At 37.6% G+C, this 18,292-nt stretch overlaps 1 protein-coding gene across 10 annotated transcripts in view; it reads left to right on the top strand.

Annotated features, from left to right (window-relative positions):
• The first annotated feature begins 4,398 nt into the window (after window positions 1-4,398).
• filip1b (filamin A interacting protein 1b) overlaps window positions 4,399-18,292 on the top strand; it is a 58,279-nt gene continuing 44,385 nt past the window's right edge. For 8 of the 10 annotated variants that reach the window (XM_088937439.1, XM_088937416.1, XM_088937424.1 and 5 more), the window contains exon 1: window positions 4,399-5,027. The gene's annotated coding sequence lies outside the window, so the exon portion shown is untranslated. The remainder of the gene's footprint in view (window positions 5,028-18,292) is intronic. The other 2 variants (XM_088937371.1, XM_088937431.1) reach the window with 2 other exon arrangements.

Below are 18,292 nucleotides of genomic sequence, written 5' to 3'. Positions count from 1 at the left end.
TGCTCCAATCAGATCATGGTGCTTATAACTGAGCATACAATACAGTATATAGTTGATGAACAAAAGCAAAAAACAGAATGGCAATGTGGATTTAGGGCCAGTGGTGCTTGGACAGGTTTGGGACATTATTGCATTTGTTGCAAACCAAAATTAGTTATGAGGAAGAAAAATTAGAATCATTAATAAAAAAATCTAGTATTTGTTTTACACCTATTGTTTTTCAGAATCCTATGGGCTTACAGGCAAAAACAATCTCCCTTTTGCTTTGTGTTTTTTCTGGTTTTTATTTCCTCAGTGCAAAGGGCACTCTGAAATGATCTTTGTGGTTAAAGGTTTATCAGAAAGCAGTGGTGACGTCACAGAAGAGCAGTTGCCAGTGTGCTGCATACTTCAAGCTGCTCTTTTAGAGTGTACATTTATTATGCAGATTCTATAACACAATGCTTTTAAAGACACATCAAAGCTGTTTGATAGAGGAGTTTATCTGCCATATGTACATGTGCAATGGGATTCTATTGGGACATGCACAGTACAGGAGACAACACAGTACAATAGATAACACCACACACTGTATTAGGAAGCACCAGACCGACAGGCAGGTCCCGTCAAACAATGCTTATTGTGCCACAGTGCTTTCTCTATAGCTTAACAAGATCAGCAGCATCCTATTCCTTTCACACAGTTACACAGTTTATACAGTGTAACAGTTGGCTCAAGAGGGCATGTTAGTGAGCCGACAATGTGAGTCTATTGCACTGCATTCCATTGGGTTTCTGTCCTGTGGATTTAATAAGTTTGCAACCAGTAAAAAAATAGGGATACAGAAGGGGGCGTCAGTGGAATTCAAAAGTCCACTTACAGTACGGACAGTATATATTTATATTTGTGTTGGGTCGGTGAGATATGCTAAATGTTTGAAGACGTGCACTACCTTGTCTGTTTTAAAGAAGAATAGTGCCATTTGTTCATATCTAGAATTGGCTAGAATTGGGTGCTCACTCATTGAACATCTTCGTTCTGAAAATCAGTCATTGCTTTAACTTTAATTGATGCAGCATAGTAACTAAATGCCTATGCATTTATTAGTAATGTACAAAAATCTCAGAACATGTTATTTCTTTCTAAGGTTTTAAGTATTAAATACAGAAAATCTATCAATTGAAACATGGATTTAATTTAAACAAATGGCAGAATCTGGTTTTAGATTTTGGTCTTCTACACAATTTTACTGGGACTTTATAATATTTCATCCCATGGACATTTTCTAATTGAGAATTTTAGTTTGATCTTTTCTTTCCTTGCATGAATGAACTGGCTGAGCTCTGAAGAACCCCAGCGGACTGATTAATCTCTTAAAAAATGCAAATTGACATTTTGCTAAAAAATCTGCATACCATATTATTGTTAAGGGGAAAGGGATAGTTTGAATTGAATACTAATTATTCTATCAGTTCCTTCCCTTGTAAAGCTTTATGTTTATTTTTCAGCTTTATGTGTTAAAAGTTCTGTTCAACAGATGGATGTGACTGCAATGGCCATTGCATCAACGTAGGTTCATAACAAGATAAAATCAGGATCTTTTCATTTGAAAAAATATATGTACAGTTCCCAATTGTCCTTTTAAAATGCACAACTTCTTTCGGCAAGATACAAAAGGAATCCGACCACCTGATTGTTTTAGTCAATGTATTAGCTTGGAAATATTTAGGTTACTGTAACCAACAGTTTATAAATGACTCATATTAACCACAAATGCTACACTGAATTGCAGTGAGAAGACCACCAGCTAAAGGCTAAAAATACAGACTTCCCCTTTCAAAAACAATAAACTTCTTCCTTACTAAATCCCATTACATTACTTCATTTGGGTGTGTAGATTATGAGATTCAATCAAAACATACAGAGCATTAAATGAGCTCAATATGGACAAATGTGCTTACAAGATACCACATTTGACGTATATTTATACTAAAACTCAGCAAAATGACAATAGTTTTGCATAATCGCACATAATTTCAAAAAGAAGCCAAAATATACAAAGAAGTAAACCAAACCAAAAAGGAAAAGAAACCAAAATATAATTTTGTAACTCTTGGATTTACATAGTATATAGATTCTGGAGCCACCCTTTCTTTCTACAGACAATGTTGTGGATTGTGCTAAATTTAACCCACTTAACATCGACGCGTATAGTGTATTACATGAAAATGACCAATAAGAGCAGGTGGGGCAGCATGGTGGCACAGTGGGTAGCATTGCTACCTCACTGTCCTGGGCTCTTGGGTTCAGTTCCTGGGGTGCTATCTGCGTTGAGTTTGTACGTTCTCCCCATGTTCACATCGGTTTCCTGCTGGTGCTCTGGGTTCATTCCCCAGTCCAAAGACACAGGATTTGAAAAACATGCTGGTACTGTAGGTGACTTGGCTCCTGTATAATTGGCCCTGGTGTTTGAGTGTGTGCGTGTCTGTGTCCACGTGTGCCATGTGGAAGGCCTGGCATCCTGTCCAGGGTGTCCCCTGCCTCATGCCCAGTGCTTGCCTGGATAGGCTAAGGCCACTGTGACTCTGACGTGGATAAGCACTTATTGAAAGTGATGATGATAAGAAGAGGGCATCCTCCTCTCAACCTTCTCTGTACTAGACTGAAGAGGTTTAACTTTCTCGTATGATGTATGACGTATGTCCAGGAATTAATTCTGTTGCTCTTCTCTTAGTTCATTCTAAGGCACTAAAACGTTTTCTGTGGTACAGTATGTGACCGAAAGTGAACACAATATGCTAAAATGAGGTCTTACTAGCACATTGTAAAGTTTAAGCTTCACTATCCTGGATTTAAACTCCACCTTTCTTGCTCTATACCCAAGCATGCTGTTTGGTTTTCATTACTTCCCCACATTGTCTTGATGAGTACATAGAAGTATGTAGACTTCTACATAAACTCCCATATCCCTTTCATGAGTAACTTCCTGCAGCTCAGAAGTACCTATGCGATATGTGCAGTGTTCCCACTACTGTTCCCACTACTGGTGTGAATAATTTTGCACTTAATGAATGGTGAATTTAATTTCTTGTAGTGTCCCAGGAATTTATCTATGCTTGTAATTCCCCTGGCACTGTTACTGTTTGTCACTCCTCCTATTTTGGGATCATTAGCAAATTTCACTAGACTGCTAATTATACCCAAATCTAAATCATTGTTATACAGTAAATCAGGAGGAACAGTGGACTTAAATGGATCCTCACATCACTGTTTTCTGTACAGTTATCAATCCATATATATACACATTACTGGATTCCCATTACTTGTAATTAAAGGATCAACATTGTATCATACGTTTTATCATACGATTTGTGGAGATCTAATTATATCATGCTGTGGTGTTATCTAAAGTTCTTTTTACTTGTTCAAAGAATTTTAGCATGTGTTAACAGAATATTGGCTGTCTCGTAAGAAACTGTGCCCTTGTTTTCTTCTAATAGCTTCCCCTAGACTCCCACAACCCTTTTGGTAAACAAGTGCTTCCTATTCTTGATTTAAATGCACTTCCACATAGTTTCCACTTATGCCCCTCTGGTTTGTGTTTCACTGTTTATTCTGAAGAACTCTGCTGGGTTGACTTTGTCAATGCCTTTGAGGATACTGAATACCTGGATGAAATCCTCCTGCAGTTTTCCCTGTTAAAGGCTGTTAGGGTTCTGTTCCATCGGCTTGCCAGAGTTATACATTACCTTTATCACAGAAATGTATCCAGTTGCTCTTCTCTGGACTCAATCAAGATCACCTTTATAATGTGTACACAGTATTTTAGATGGGCTCTTACTAGTATATCGTACAATTGTAACATAAGCTTTAATTTCTAAAATAAATCAAACTTGGAATGCTTAATTCCTACAGTATATTGGAGATGCTGTACTGAACAACAATCCTTCTTTTAAAATTGACCAACTTTTGCATATAGTATAGTGTAGGTTTGTATGCTGTGCATAATATTAGCATTGCCTGAGAAAGTTCTGAATCAGTTTATTTATATTGGTGTGCTCAGCTGATATGAACATGATTACATGGCACAGACAAGCTTAGTTAATAGTTTAATGTTAATGATTTCTTTGACATTTTGCTTGCCTTAATAATGCTGTAAGCAGGCTGGTATCTTCACATGAACATTGCTATTTTCTACCCTTTGTGAAATTATTCTTCCAGTTTTTAAAGGCAAATAACTACAGTATATTCTCCTTTGCTGGCTCTATTTTTATCTTTTTGTTCAGAGAAGTCAAGTGCTGACTCTAAATAGCTCACAAGGTAATGAGGTTTCTGGCAGCCAAGTGACTGGTTAATTTCTAGCCTGCATTCGTTTGAGGGTATCTGCTGGAGTCCATGAACGCGTACAAGCCTGATAGCTCAGCTGTCCGTGTGCCGAGAAAAGCCTGCCTCAAACTTCCCAGCTGCTAACAGGCATGACTAACTGAGAACACTGTTTAAATATAGCCCATGCAGTACAGCACAGCCCCAGCAACTCAGAACTGGTTCAGAGGCAGAACAAAAGAAGACTGGGAAAAAAAACGTGATTTTCTGATGGCAAAAGAGCTCAGATTCAATCCCTAAACAGCCAAACAATTCTTAAAACAGTTCCAAAAATCTGGAAAAAAAAATCAAACAAAAACTTGGGTGGGAATTAATATAGTGTGATCTCCTCCTCCCTTTCAGTCTCTCTCTCTCTCTTTCTCTCACTCTCTCACTCTCATCCTCTGTGTGTGTGTGTCTTTCTCTTGGCTCAAACTTTGTGAGAAGAAAGTACATTCTTTATTTTCTGCTCTACAACATTTCCTGCATGACCTCAGTACCCAAAGGAAAAGAAGAAAAGAAATAAAGGCTCATCTTGGCTGTGTTATATATTGCTAAAGCAGTCAACTAAGGTAAAAAATCCTGCTCGAGAACTGGGCTGGTGCTGTGGGTCAACTCTTCTGTCTGTGCTTCAGGATTATCCCTTCTGTGAGACACTATCTGGGAACTGGGGATACTGTGATCAGGTAAGCGCATTGTTCCTGATACACAGCCATGTCTTCAGCTCTGCTTTTTCATGTGCTTTTCCCAAATCCTTAGCAGGAGATTTTGAATTGTGCTTTAACTATGATATACAAAGCCCTTTTTATGTACCAAAGTGCTGATATTGCAGAGAGAGCAAAGGCGTGTAATAATAATATGTGATTTTATCCTGTCTGCTGTTTTCAGGGAACAATGGAAAATATTTCCTTCATATTGTGCTGTGTATTTTTAACATATTGCACGTTTATGTTTTGGCTCTGATCTGCAATTTAAATGTGGTTCTTTAGTGTTGCAGATTAGCTATTACAGTATGTAAGGAAACACCTTGATGTGTAAACTTCTTATCTTGATAAACGTCTTGATTCATGATTTAAGTGAAAGACCCTGGGTAAAGTTTACATACTGAATCATGAATGTAAAGTCCCACAGTGAATCAGCCTGCTAAGTATGTGTTTTCTGAGGAATGTCTGTTTCAAACAATCCAAATGACTACATTTATTACATTTCGTAGAAAAGGGCATATTGCAACACAGTAATTGAACACATCTTTCAGGAGAAGAATGCATTTTTAAAGTCTTTAGGGTGAAAGTGCAAGTAATAGAGATACAGAAATGGCAGGAGTATGCCTACAGGAAAGTAAAACAAAGTAAAAAACAAAATTCTTAATTAAATCAAAAGCTGTTTAAGCATCCTTGTCCTGGCACAAGGACAAATCTATACTCTGCAAATGTTCTCTGAAGAGACACAACATAAATTTAATCGTCACCAACACCTTTGACATAGTACTTTATTCCAGATCCCTTCTGCTTGTTTAAACTACTGTAAGTATGAGTATGTATATGTATGTGGAGAGTACAGATAGTGTGATTATGTGATTCTTTTGAACGTTTTCATATATTTAATACAATGAACCACACATTTTGACTAAACTAGTTTTTACTAATACTAGTTCTAGTATTTCATAGTAAGAGACACCTCTGACCTATCAAGTTACCACATGTAAAACAGAGATTGAAGGTCTCACACATAGTCATCATGAAACGTAAGTTCGTCAGCTCTATGTTTAGGATGTGACACAGGAGAAGAAACCATGTGGTGCATCTTGTTTGTTTACACATTTTACAAAACATAGAATACAAACACTATCACAAACCCCTTTCAATGCCAGTGTTCATCTGGATAAGGAGATATGTAGTCAATGTTTGCTATAATATCGCTATATTACTCAATAGAGTCAGTCCAGTATGTGATCTCTTACCATATTTTTAATTTTATCTGCTTTGGCAACACTGTAATTCATCGTTCATGCCAATAAAGCTCTTTGAATTGGAATGTGTAATTTTGCATAACAAACCCATGTTCTCTCAGCTATGCAAGAACTTGCACTCGATGCTTATAAACGTTTCTCAATCTGTATATACAAATATATATCGTAAACAGCACTGTTGGAATTCTGAACATTGTGAAAGAAAAGTGGTGTATGCTACAGAACCAGAAATAAATGTTTGCATAACACCATAACACAGGAAATGTTATATTTTGGATATATTGCAGAGGTATAATTAAGGATCTATATCTGTTACTTTATCAGTAGCTACAGTTTGATTGTCATGTCATCAAACATTCATTTAATCAGATAAGTTAATGGGAGACAAGTTCTCATTGAGAATTACAACCTGGAGAGTACCAATTTATGCAGCAAGATGTTTTCACTAGAGCAAGTGGCTTCTTCAAGAGTGCAACTGCAATATTCCACCTGAGAATTGAGCCCATAACCTTTGCACACTAGACACTATTCTAGTCTCCCAGCACTTAACTGGAGAAACTATGTAACTACTGTACTAATTATGACAGTAGTGACTCTATAAAGCCTTAATGCATCCCTTTTCCAATAAGGCAAAAAAAGCATGTAACAGTGATCCTGACATAAGAACATAAGATGTTTGCAAACGATAGGAGGACTTTCATCAACTCTAGCTTGTTTGAGTAGCTTATAGCTGATGTGGATCTTTCTTGACAGAAGACTGGCTTGGTAGTCTTTTCCAGTCTTCTACAACCATTTGTATACAAAAGTGCCTCGTGTTGTCAGTTTTAAATGCATATTCCGTTAGATTCTCATGGCGTCCTCTGGTTCATGTTGTTGTTTCTGAATAACATTGTGATTAGGATTAGCATCATCATTAGAATGACTTTATCAAGGCCTTTGAGGATTTTGGATGCTTGAAAAGACCTCTTGTAATATTCTCTGTTGAAGACTAAAATGGTTCAGTTCTGTTAGCTTGTCAGTGTCGTACTTGTACAGTACATTCCTTTCAGACAAGGAATGTATCTGGTTGATCTTAACCAGATACACTCCAGAGCACCAATATGTTGTGTTAGAATGTACTGACCAAAATTGCACACACTGTTCTAAGAGGTCTTAGAATGGATCGTACAGTTTTCACATAAGATTACATAACTTGCATTCTACACTTTTAACTATATAGCTTGAGCATCATGTTTGCTTCCCTGCATTGTCTAGAGAGGAAATGTGTGTCAACATAGAGTAAATAGTCTTTTACATTAGTGACTACTTCAGTCTCAGTGTTTTCCATCTTATATTTAATAGTTTATGTTTTTGCCATCTACCGTACATACAATACTCTGCACATGTCTAAATTAAGGTATGTAAGCAGGGAGCTGCATCAGCACGTACTGTATAAGCTGCAAAGCAAAAGGTAAACATGAAGGAGGCTCCACAGCCGAAACTACATATAGAAACATCAAAAAAAATTAAAAAATGTCAAATGTAAAAAAAAAGATTTAAAGAAAGTCAAGACTGAGCAACCACCTGGGACCTTTAGTTAAGGACACCCAAAGAAGCTCCACAGTCAAAACACTGTCTCTTTTCTTTTCCTTTCAGCATGGAATAAACCTTTACCTGTTCCCAAATTAAATTACTAAATGTTGTCTCCCAGGTGGTTGCTTAGTCTTTTTTTTGTTGTTTCTGTATATTTTATAATTCTCTTTTTTTGTTTGCTGTCATCTGATAAAGTGAGCAGTTTCTTTACTTTGTCAGAACAGTAGTTTTTGTGACACTGATACCTGTGATATTATACTACCAAATTACCCAAATTTCAGCTTTAACCCCTTTTCTGTAGTTTCCTTTTCCTAACCATTAACCAGCTTGGTGTACATCTACCATGTACAGTACATCCACTCCCCAATCCTACATGTAAATAATTTTTTTGAGATGAAATGCTCTGTTTAACTGCAATCATTACCTCAACTGTACAACCCTGCCATATGAGAATTAATCTTCTATCAAATCATCATTAAAAGCTTTCTGAATATGTACGTATGCCACAGCATATGCTCTGATTGTATCCAATAGTGTTGTTGCATGTTAAAAAGTTAGTGAAGTAAAGTCTTTTCTAAATCCATGCTGACTATCTCCTAGAATCCTATAACTATACAAGTTTTCAATTTAGTGAGTATCATTGCGGTCTTGATTAACTGCTGGTGTTTTGTTAATAGGCGATGAATAGTATCTCTTATTTCCTTAGGAACAATTAGTAGAATTGTTCTGTCACAACATTAGAATAAAATCAGTTATTGTCTGTAAATACAAATAACACAGGTTTTGCTCTATTGCTGTGTTTTTGCTTGTGTCCAGATGAAATTGCAAAGCTATGTGCTGTATGAGTAAAACGTCCTTTTAATTTTTGGACATATGTTGTTGCTTTCTAGTTTTATATCTTTATTCTTTTAGTTCATCTTTTAGTCTGGATAAAGAAGTCTGAAAATAACTAAACTTCTGGTGAAATTCTATACTTTTTAGCATATGTGCAGTACTTGCAAACTTTAACTGAGCCTGACACAACACTGTGTGAAAGTACAGGTGTGAAATTCAGTGGTATATATACTTCATGTGTATTCCATCAATACTGATTCAGTCTAATATGCAGCCCAACAGCTCAAAAATGCATTCAGAAATACTGTACATTGTTTCATCTATTAAAAACTTGCGAAAGGTTACAATATGTGCAATAAATTTTCTCTCTAAGGCTGAAAGAAAAAAGCCAGTCATGCACTTTCAGTCAGTCATGTTTTCTTCTAATGTACTGTACAGCTTAAAAGCCCAAGTTTTTGGTATTTTTGTTTATCTGCTGGCAGACAATGAGTGGTGGTTAATGTATCACTACTGCATGTAGCTTGTTATTTTTGTGAGCACACATCTAGATCAGAAACTGAAAGATAAGTTTATGATGTTAAATTTAATGCAAAACACCTACAGTATATTAACACAATACAGTCTCAGGAGTGCTTTATATATATATTTTAGTTCTGTCTCTAATTTCTAACTGAAGATGTTGATTCTGCTTAGCAAGTTAACTGCCTTTAATTTGTCAAATTTTAAGGTTCATAATGACCTATGATTTGTCAAACACCTGAAAGGTGATGCTAAAAGAGCAGTATTTTAGCAAAAACATAAACTAGAAATGCAAAATGTGAAACTGCACTAGAAGAGATCACCTGTTTGAATGAGTCTGGTATACTGTATATACATTTAACCCCTTCTAGACAATGTGGGGAAACAACAGGAAAGGCAGATACATGTTAGGATATGTGAACTAAAGGGGCCTCTTCTTATTTATAACCGTCATTATGATCAATTTCCAAACTTTTTGTAAAGTTGGATTTTTACAGGGTTCAGACCTAAAAGACATTGTTAATAAATGTTACACATGAGGGGAGCCCATTTGGTAGTGAGCAGGTACTGTAATTGATCCAAGGATGTCATCCAGACACCTCTTGAAAGAAACCAGAGTACTGTCTTCAGAAACATGGCTGCCTAGCTTGTCCTCAATCCTACAGTATGTGTCAAGAAGTGCCTCCTGTTCTTTCCACATAGTTTCATCTGGATTGAGTTTCACTGTTTATTCTAAATACATCCACTGGGCTGACTTTAGAGGATATTGTATATATACACGGTGGGAGATTTTAGAAAATAATTATGACCTGAATGTAGTAATGAGTCATTTAACAAGTAATTTATACAATTAATAAAAAAAGAGGTAATAATTACACAATTAGGCAGAAGTGATTGTGTATTAGCTCTTTTTTAACTCTTTTATTGCATTCTTCTGGAACAAATTAACTCAAACATTCCTTAAACCACCAGCATACAACATATCCATTTTAGTGTATATTTAATCTATAGTTTGTCCTGAAGTGTTTCATTTCATTTTTGGGAAGTGTATAGACAACTGTTTGTTCATGAAAGCGTGGTCTGGCTTCTAAGATGACTAGTTTTCACAGAAAATTACTTTAACAAACATACAGTACCACAGGGGTGCTCAGTTAGTCTAGGAGACTAGAGCAGTCTCTAAGGATTACTGTTAAAAAAACTTATTTAAAGATTTTTAAGACAGCTTAATCACACTTTTTCACAAATCGTGAAAAATATTTTGCGTTTTCTCCCAAGCCTTGATAATTCCCAATTAGTAATTTTTTAAAACCTGGCTAACTACAACACTTAGTATGTCCCTCATCTTGTTTGAACTTTAAATCGTTTAGTTAGTGTCCATGTTACTTATTCACTAACTGCCTCATGATAAGAAAGGAGAACTAACAGTGAGATCACTCTGCTATTTCAGAACAGCAATGTGAGATTAGAGGAAATAACAACCTCCATCAGAGTGGTTTGTTTAACAAGCAAGCCTACTGTTTCCATGAGAACAAAACAACAATTAAAGGGACATTTTTCAATTTATTTCCTAAAAAAACAAGAATAGGCCTAGGTATAAATAGACTTACAATATCAGACCTAATGCAAATATACAGTACATCCTGTATAAGTCTTTCTGAAATAAGAAAAAAAATATTTTTGTTCTTTGTCTGTCTTCAGTGTGAATATATTTGTACAGCTAGTCTACACATTCTTATTGACACATTAATGGATGCTTAATGGAACAAATGTAACTAATATTCATATTTTAGAATAAAATATAAATGTTCCTGTTATAATACATTTTATTAGGTGAAACTGTAATACCACATTTAATTTATAATGTCTTCTGCATAAAGAAAAGTGATTGGGTCCATATTGCCCACATGTACATATTGTGTTAAACCTTAGACATCTGCTGTCTTCAGAAGCAAAAAGTCACCAGGACTTTGTGATTTTTCCACTGAGACATTAAATACAATTCCTTCTGTGGCTTTAAGCACCTGTTCAAATGGAAAATACTGTGGGAAAAACATAATTATCAGTGCAAATACATTACAAAATTTACCTCCCAAGCTTGAAAGCAGCCATATCATTCTGCAGCACACAACTGGCAGCCCACCAAAGCTCAGCAGGTGTGAGCCTGGCCAGTGCCTGGATGGGAGACCTCCTGGGAAAAACTAAGGTTGCTGCTGGAAGAGGTTTTAGTAGGACCCACACAGACCGCAGGGTGAGGGTCAGGGACACTATACTGTTAAAAAAGTGCCGCCCTTCGCATCAGACATAAAATCGAGGTCTATGCACACCATGGTCATGAAAAACCCCAGGGCATTTCTTGAAACTAGTAGGGGTGTCCTGGCCAAATTTGCCCCTGGCCTTTACCAATCGAGGCCTCCTAATGATCCCTGTCTATGTACTGGATTTATTATTCTATTCTCCTCCCCATCAGCTATCCCCATTGATAGCTGATGTGTGGTGAGTGTACTGGCACATTTTGACATCCTCATCATCATTATTATTATTATTATTATTATTATTATTATGGGGTCAGCAGCCATATCACCTTGCAACTCTCAACTGGCTACCCACTGAAGCTAAGCAGGGTTGTCCTTGGTCAGTACCTGGATGTTGACCTCTTGGGAAGCTATGGTTGCTGCTGGAAGTGGTGTTAGTGGGACCGGGGGGGGTGCTCACCCTGCGTTCTGCGTGGGGCCTAATGCCCCAGCATAGTGGCAGGGGACACTATACTGTAGTGGGCGCCATCTTTCGGATGAGATGTTAAACTGAGGTCCTGACTCTCAGTGGTCATTAAAGATCCCTGGGCATCTCTCGATAAGAAAAGGAATTATCCCAGTGTCCCGGCCAAATTCCCACCCCTTGGCCTTTACCGTGGCCTCCAAATTGTCCCTATGTATGATTGGCTTGCACTTGCCCTGCGATGGACTGGCGCCCCCTGCAGGGTGTACCCTGCCTTGCGCTCTTTGCTTGCTGGTAAGGCTCCGGCTTCCCGCGACAACGTATAGTATGAAGCAGTTTGGCAAATGACATTATTATTGTTATTTTGTTGCTGTTGTTGTTTTTGTTATATGGCAACAAAAGTACTAGTAAAGACACCTCACAGTGGACTCTGTATGCAGCACACATAGCTTCCTGGGCCTGTTTTTTATCAGCAGGTTTATGATGTAATGGCCGTGGTAGTAAAATTATCACTCCACTCGAACTTTATGGGAAGGAAAGGTCATGCGTGTCAGAAATCTGAGCAAGAGCTGAAACCTAAGGCCTGTCCCTCGGCAGGACTGTAGCAGCGATGGTCCTGTCTGTGATACAGTTGCTGCATCATAATCAGTTCAGTGACAGCTGCAGCTGACACTCTCAAGCCCATCTTTCACTTCTGTGATTTGTGCGAGAGAAGAGGTGTGTGGCAGTCGCCACAGTGAAACTGCTGTCGGTGCCTGACACTGTACTCTTCCCCCGAATGTGTGTTTACACTGAGCTCCTGATAACAGCCAGAGCTGTTCCTTCCCACCTTCAGCAGTTAATGCTAGTTAAGCATTTGATACCAGTCCTACGATAAAACAGAGAGTCCGCGAATGTCTTGGTACTGTACGTCCTGTGTTTTCAAACGATTCATTGCTCATGAATTTAAATCTGTCAGACACCGTTCAAATATTTTGTCTGCAGAAACTCCCGTGATGTGAAAAGTCCCAGGCAACGGGCAATTTAAATCAAATTGTATGATGACTAGTTTGTGCTCAAATATGGAATATTGTATTGCAGTGTTTGCATTGAATATTTATTTCTTACTATATGAAAGGATATTTTATAGTTTTCGGTTTGAACTAGGTATAATACAGCAACTTAGGTTGGTTTCAAGTCTGAATTGTGATATTAATGAATATTTTCTCACTTTATTAGGGAAGTGATTTCATACCCATTACATAGGAGACTCATCTGAGACAAAACTACTTGAAAACTGCATCTGGCCTGTGATGTCATCATTTTGGATTTCTTTCCACAGATTACTGCACTGAGGCATGTGGAGATAAAGCACTTAGCTTATAGTTAATATTTTCTCTCAGCTAAGTAGTCTGGGCTTCATAATGAGAGTATATACTGTATATGATGCCTTTTGTCATAGTGAAAGGCAAACTGAAATATTTTCCTGCATGTTAATTCATAGGAGAAAAACAAGGCTTATCACCAAATCATCAAATATTTTTCTGACACATTCCTTGTCATAGTAACAAGATCATAAAGAAGATGGCTCTAGTTACACTGTAACAACATATTGTATAGGCCAAAATGGTCTCATTCCTTTTGAAACTTGCAAAAACTTGCATTTAGATAAAGCACTAATTAAAAGCAGAAGCAGTATGAAAATATTTTAAACTTAAAAACACCACCTCTTACTGTTCATTACCAGTTTGATCATGTGGTCGTTTGAAGTCTTAGGACATTAGATTCAATTCTTTTGAAAGGATAATAGCGCTTCAAATTAGTTTGATTTAACCATCATTAAATGGCATCAGAATTCTTTGAAGGTAGAATTGACAACTAGAAGGTTTGATTATTAGGTGCTATTAATTATTTTCCAGTTGTTTCCATGACAATTCTCTTTTGTAGAGCACATTTTGCCAAGCCCATCAAAAATTGAAACTTGAATTCACAGAGTGACTTATCTATCGTCATGTATGTAGAGAAATGGACTTGATTTCAGTTTGACCAAGTTCTGTTTTGTCTTATCTAGTAGAGCTTCTGTTTTTAGATGTATCTTGAACCCTAATGCAGATCTTGACTCAAGTGTCTTAACTTTTTGCCTTAATGCCCAAGATGTCTTCTAGCATTTTGATATATTCATCTCTCTTGGGACCCTTTACGTTTCTCTATTTATTTTTTTTTAATTCTTTGCAGTTAACAAAGGAACACAATCAATAACTGGACGCTGAAAGTTTAACTGAGAAGGTTCCAAGTGTAATGCTTACCTTACTCATTTAGTTGCAAATGGTCAGCACCATGGGAGACTTCAAATTCAAAAACATGCTGCTGATGTAAGTGATGTTAATAGTCCAATTCCCCATGGAAGATTGAAATTAATAATAATTAATAATTCTTTACACTTATATAGCACTTTTCTGGACACTCCTTTACAGGTAATGGGGACTCTCCTCCACCACCACCAATGTGCAGCCCCACCTGGATGATGCGACGGCAGCCATAGTGCACCAGTACACTCACCACACACCAGCTCTCAGTGGGGAAGAGAGCAGAGTGATGTAGCCAATTCAGAGATGGGGATTATTAGGAGGCCATGATTGGTAAAGGCCAGGGGGAAATTTGGATAGGACACCAGGGTATCACCCCACTCGTTTTGAGAAATGCCATGGGATTTTTAATGACCACAAAGAGTCAGGACCTCAGTTTTACATCTCATCCAAAGGAAGGTGCATTTTTACAGCATAATGTCCCCTTCACTGTACTGGGGCAGTAGGACCCACACAGACCGCAGGGTGAGCACCCCCTGCTGGCCCCACTAACACCTCTTCCAGCACCAACCTTAGTTTTTCCCAGGAGGTCTCCCATCCAGGTACTGACCAGGCTCACACCTCTTTAGCTTCAGTGGCTTGCCAGTTGTAAGTTGCAGGGTGATATGGCTGCTGGCCATACTTTCCCACTATGGTTGCAGGGTACACTGTGCTGCAGGCCATGCTGTCCACTGGTTGAGATATTAAACTGAGGTCCTGATGACTTGGTCATTAAAGATCCCACATATGGCTCCTATGTACTGTGGGAAAGGTGATGTTAACCTCAGTGTTCTGGCTAAATTACATCCTGGGCTGGTACAATCCGGCCTACCTGTGGGATCCTTCTTAATTCCAACAGTGAAGTACATTCTTACCTCTCTAGATGATCTGCTTTGTAGTGGGGCTGTTGAAGCATAATTGCTGCCTCTTACTGCCCAGCTGGGCGGTTCAGTTGTGGGTGATGTGGGTCTCCTCCTACACAGTACTGTATGGAAAGTGATACAGAATTCTTTTGGATGAAAAGAGCTACAGTATGAATAGAGGAATTATTATTACTCCTACCAGAGGTAGATAGCCTACATATTATATGTTCCTAGATTGCAAAATATAACCTAGTAATTGTGCTTCCATGCCTCTTTGCAGAAAGGAACCAAGGAAGTGTTAGTGCCAACATTTTTTTCAAGATTGTTTTGCATTTTTGCTTGTCCTGTAATTTTAATTCAAACAAGTGGTAGATGCAGGAAGATAGTAAATGAAATCAATGAAGAGTTTTTCGTCCTTACTCACTCCTTTGCTTATAGTGGGTTTCGGACAATAGTGATTGCACAACATTTGTGCGCCCTGAGAAAGCTAAGAAGAGTTGCAACTTGACCTGAAAATTGATCTTGACTCTCAGTGAGGCATGGCTGAATCAGAAATGTAGGTGGTAGTTATTGATAGAGCAGCGCCACAGTATACTGTACATGCAGTGTAGAGTCCAGTACCCTAGTTGTATTTCGCAAATAAAATTTAGAAACACAATATTATTAGTACAAAGCACGATAAGAAATTTCCCCAACATTACTTAAAACCTGGTATCATTATAATCACCAAAAGAGAGATGCAGTTGTATTAGCAATAATGCTATCCTTCTCATTTCACAATACATGTTAGAAACCATCTTTGATTTTGCAAAATGGAACCACAGAAACATGTGGTCAGCCGTTGTCAGCTTATTGTCTGCATTAAGCTACTCAGTTTCTTGCTTGTAGCATATTTTGTCTTTTAAACGATCTATTTTTGTTGTTTTTTTATTACATTGCTGTTGCCTTACTCACCAACTACACACATATAGTAATCTTAAAAGCCTTTGAAAGTAGTATGAGAGAAATGTGGACCATGGGAACATATTAATTTTGTATCATAATATGCTCCACAGCCACAGGTCATAAAAATGTCCAGTGCAATGCTAAGTTCCACAGTTCCTGGAAGAAGACTTTGAGAAACATCTTTATAGAAACATTTTATTGTAATGAAAAACAGAAATCAAAACTGAGAAAAGCCAACCAAGAATGACACAAAGCAAAGTTACACATCAAGCAAGGCATTACAGTAAATGCAAATAATACATACCAGTGCTACTCAAATTGCAAAATGCTCAAAAGGGATTGAGAGTTATTAAGCTGCTATTTTTTTCTTCTTTGGTTGTGAAATTGTTTTAAACCTCTTCAGAGAAGTACTCTATTAAAGATTTTTGAGACAAGAAAAATAAAGTTGAGTTTAAGTTTTCAGTTACAGAATACAGGCCATATCATTTCAGTGAGCTAATTTATATGTTCTCAGTGACTATTCTTCACTAATGACCCACAACATTGTAAGGATGTCTAGAGTGTTCACAAAACAGAGAAATGATTGTCCTTCAATGTTATTTCACATACTCATAAGCATCTATAAAAGAGCTCAGCCCAAACACAGGATCAAGAGACTTTTAAGAATGTGAAGCATGCAGGTTTAGAACAGTCTTACAGAGTCTTCAATGATTGCCTTTGTCACAAGAATGTAAAGAAAAAACAGACTCTTCATGACATTAGAAATAAATCCACCATTTTTTTCTTCAAATGTCCAGAAAATGTAAGAAAGCACTTTGAATTTTTGTTTTAATAAAATAGATTTTAACATCACAATGTAACCATAACCATACCACGTATAGAGACTTCCTCAGCTGCAAAACCTTGTTGCTACACATCCTAATCCAAACGCTTTTATTTCCTTATTTAGTCACATTTAATTTGTACTTAATTTAAATTTAAAATTAAAAAATTTCAAAGGGATTTTTGCAACTCCAGAACTGGGGGGAATTTGGACAGCTGCCACCACCTGTCAGTACCTTGTTTAGCTGCAATTAACTATATGCCCCTGAGACTGGCCCAGTGGGTCCAAAATAGACTGAAATAGACTGAAGGGGCTAAAATAGACTGAAGTTATGGGTTCGCCTTAAAGAATCAAGACAGTGCTATACAGGGCATTGGTACTACTCAAATTTGTGCAACAATGACCCATGAATTAAGATTTACCCATTATACACTATTAAGTACCTGTGTACACAGGTATACTGTATACTTAGCCCATTGACCTAAGGAAGGCTCCACAGCTGAAATGTTGTGTCTCTTTTCTTTTCTCTTCAGCATGGAATAAACCTTTATCTGTTCCTTTACAAGCCCATTAAATACCGCCCACGTTGTCTAAGCTGATTTTAGATTTTAAAGCATTAATTTTGTCAACAAGAACATTAATAACGACCACCCTCTTAAACCTGAAAGTGTTTGGCGTGCAGGTCCCTTGCAAGGGACTAAAACCAGGCGTTTTTAATTCTGGAACCAGCAGCTGTGCAGTACGCACTTCCTTTCATCATAAAGTTAAACGCAGGGACATTTAACATCCCACGGGGACAAACACCAGGTGGACTAACAATGCTAGCGAAGGCCAGAGCTATTGTTGGCTCATGACGGAATGTATGTTATATGTCAATAAAAAAAAAAACTATTGTAACTGGCAAATACAAGTTTTTTTATTTCTGAGTCAAAATTTTACTGCTGTAGTAATGCTGCACTGTAAGGAGTGTTCAACATTAGATAGTCCTGTAAATACGTGTGCCACTTTCTCATCTTTCTCTTAGTGCCAAACAGGCAAACATCCTTAGATACAGTATACACACCATGCAGCCGAAATTTGTTGGTACAGCAGGTACTGTCAGACAACTCCAGTCAGCAAACCTAAGATGCAATGTGTTATTGTGTACAACTGGGTAGGTGCAGGGTAGTATATAGCTAAGGATTAAAATGAAATATTTGCTATGAATGGCATCCTTGTATATGCTGATCGCTTATAAAGTGATCTGCCTCCATTTTCCCCTGATACACCCGGAGCACAAGTGGGATATCTATAAATAAGCTGAGAGATTTCATTCGAAGACAGCTGGAGCTGAAGATTGTGGACAACTTTCCAGGAAGATTGGGAATCTGGGCCTTGTTTCGCCTCA

This window comes from Atractosteus spatula, chromosome 2 (genome assembly GCF_055471065.1).
Source record: "Atractosteus spatula isolate fAtrSpa1 chromosome 2, fAtrSpa1.hap1, whole genome shotgun sequence".
NCBI classification, from domain to species: domain Eukaryota; kingdom Metazoa; phylum Chordata; class Actinopteri; order Semionotiformes; family Lepisosteidae; genus Atractosteus; species Atractosteus spatula.
This window is presented reverse-complemented; position numbering and strand designations above follow the sequence as displayed.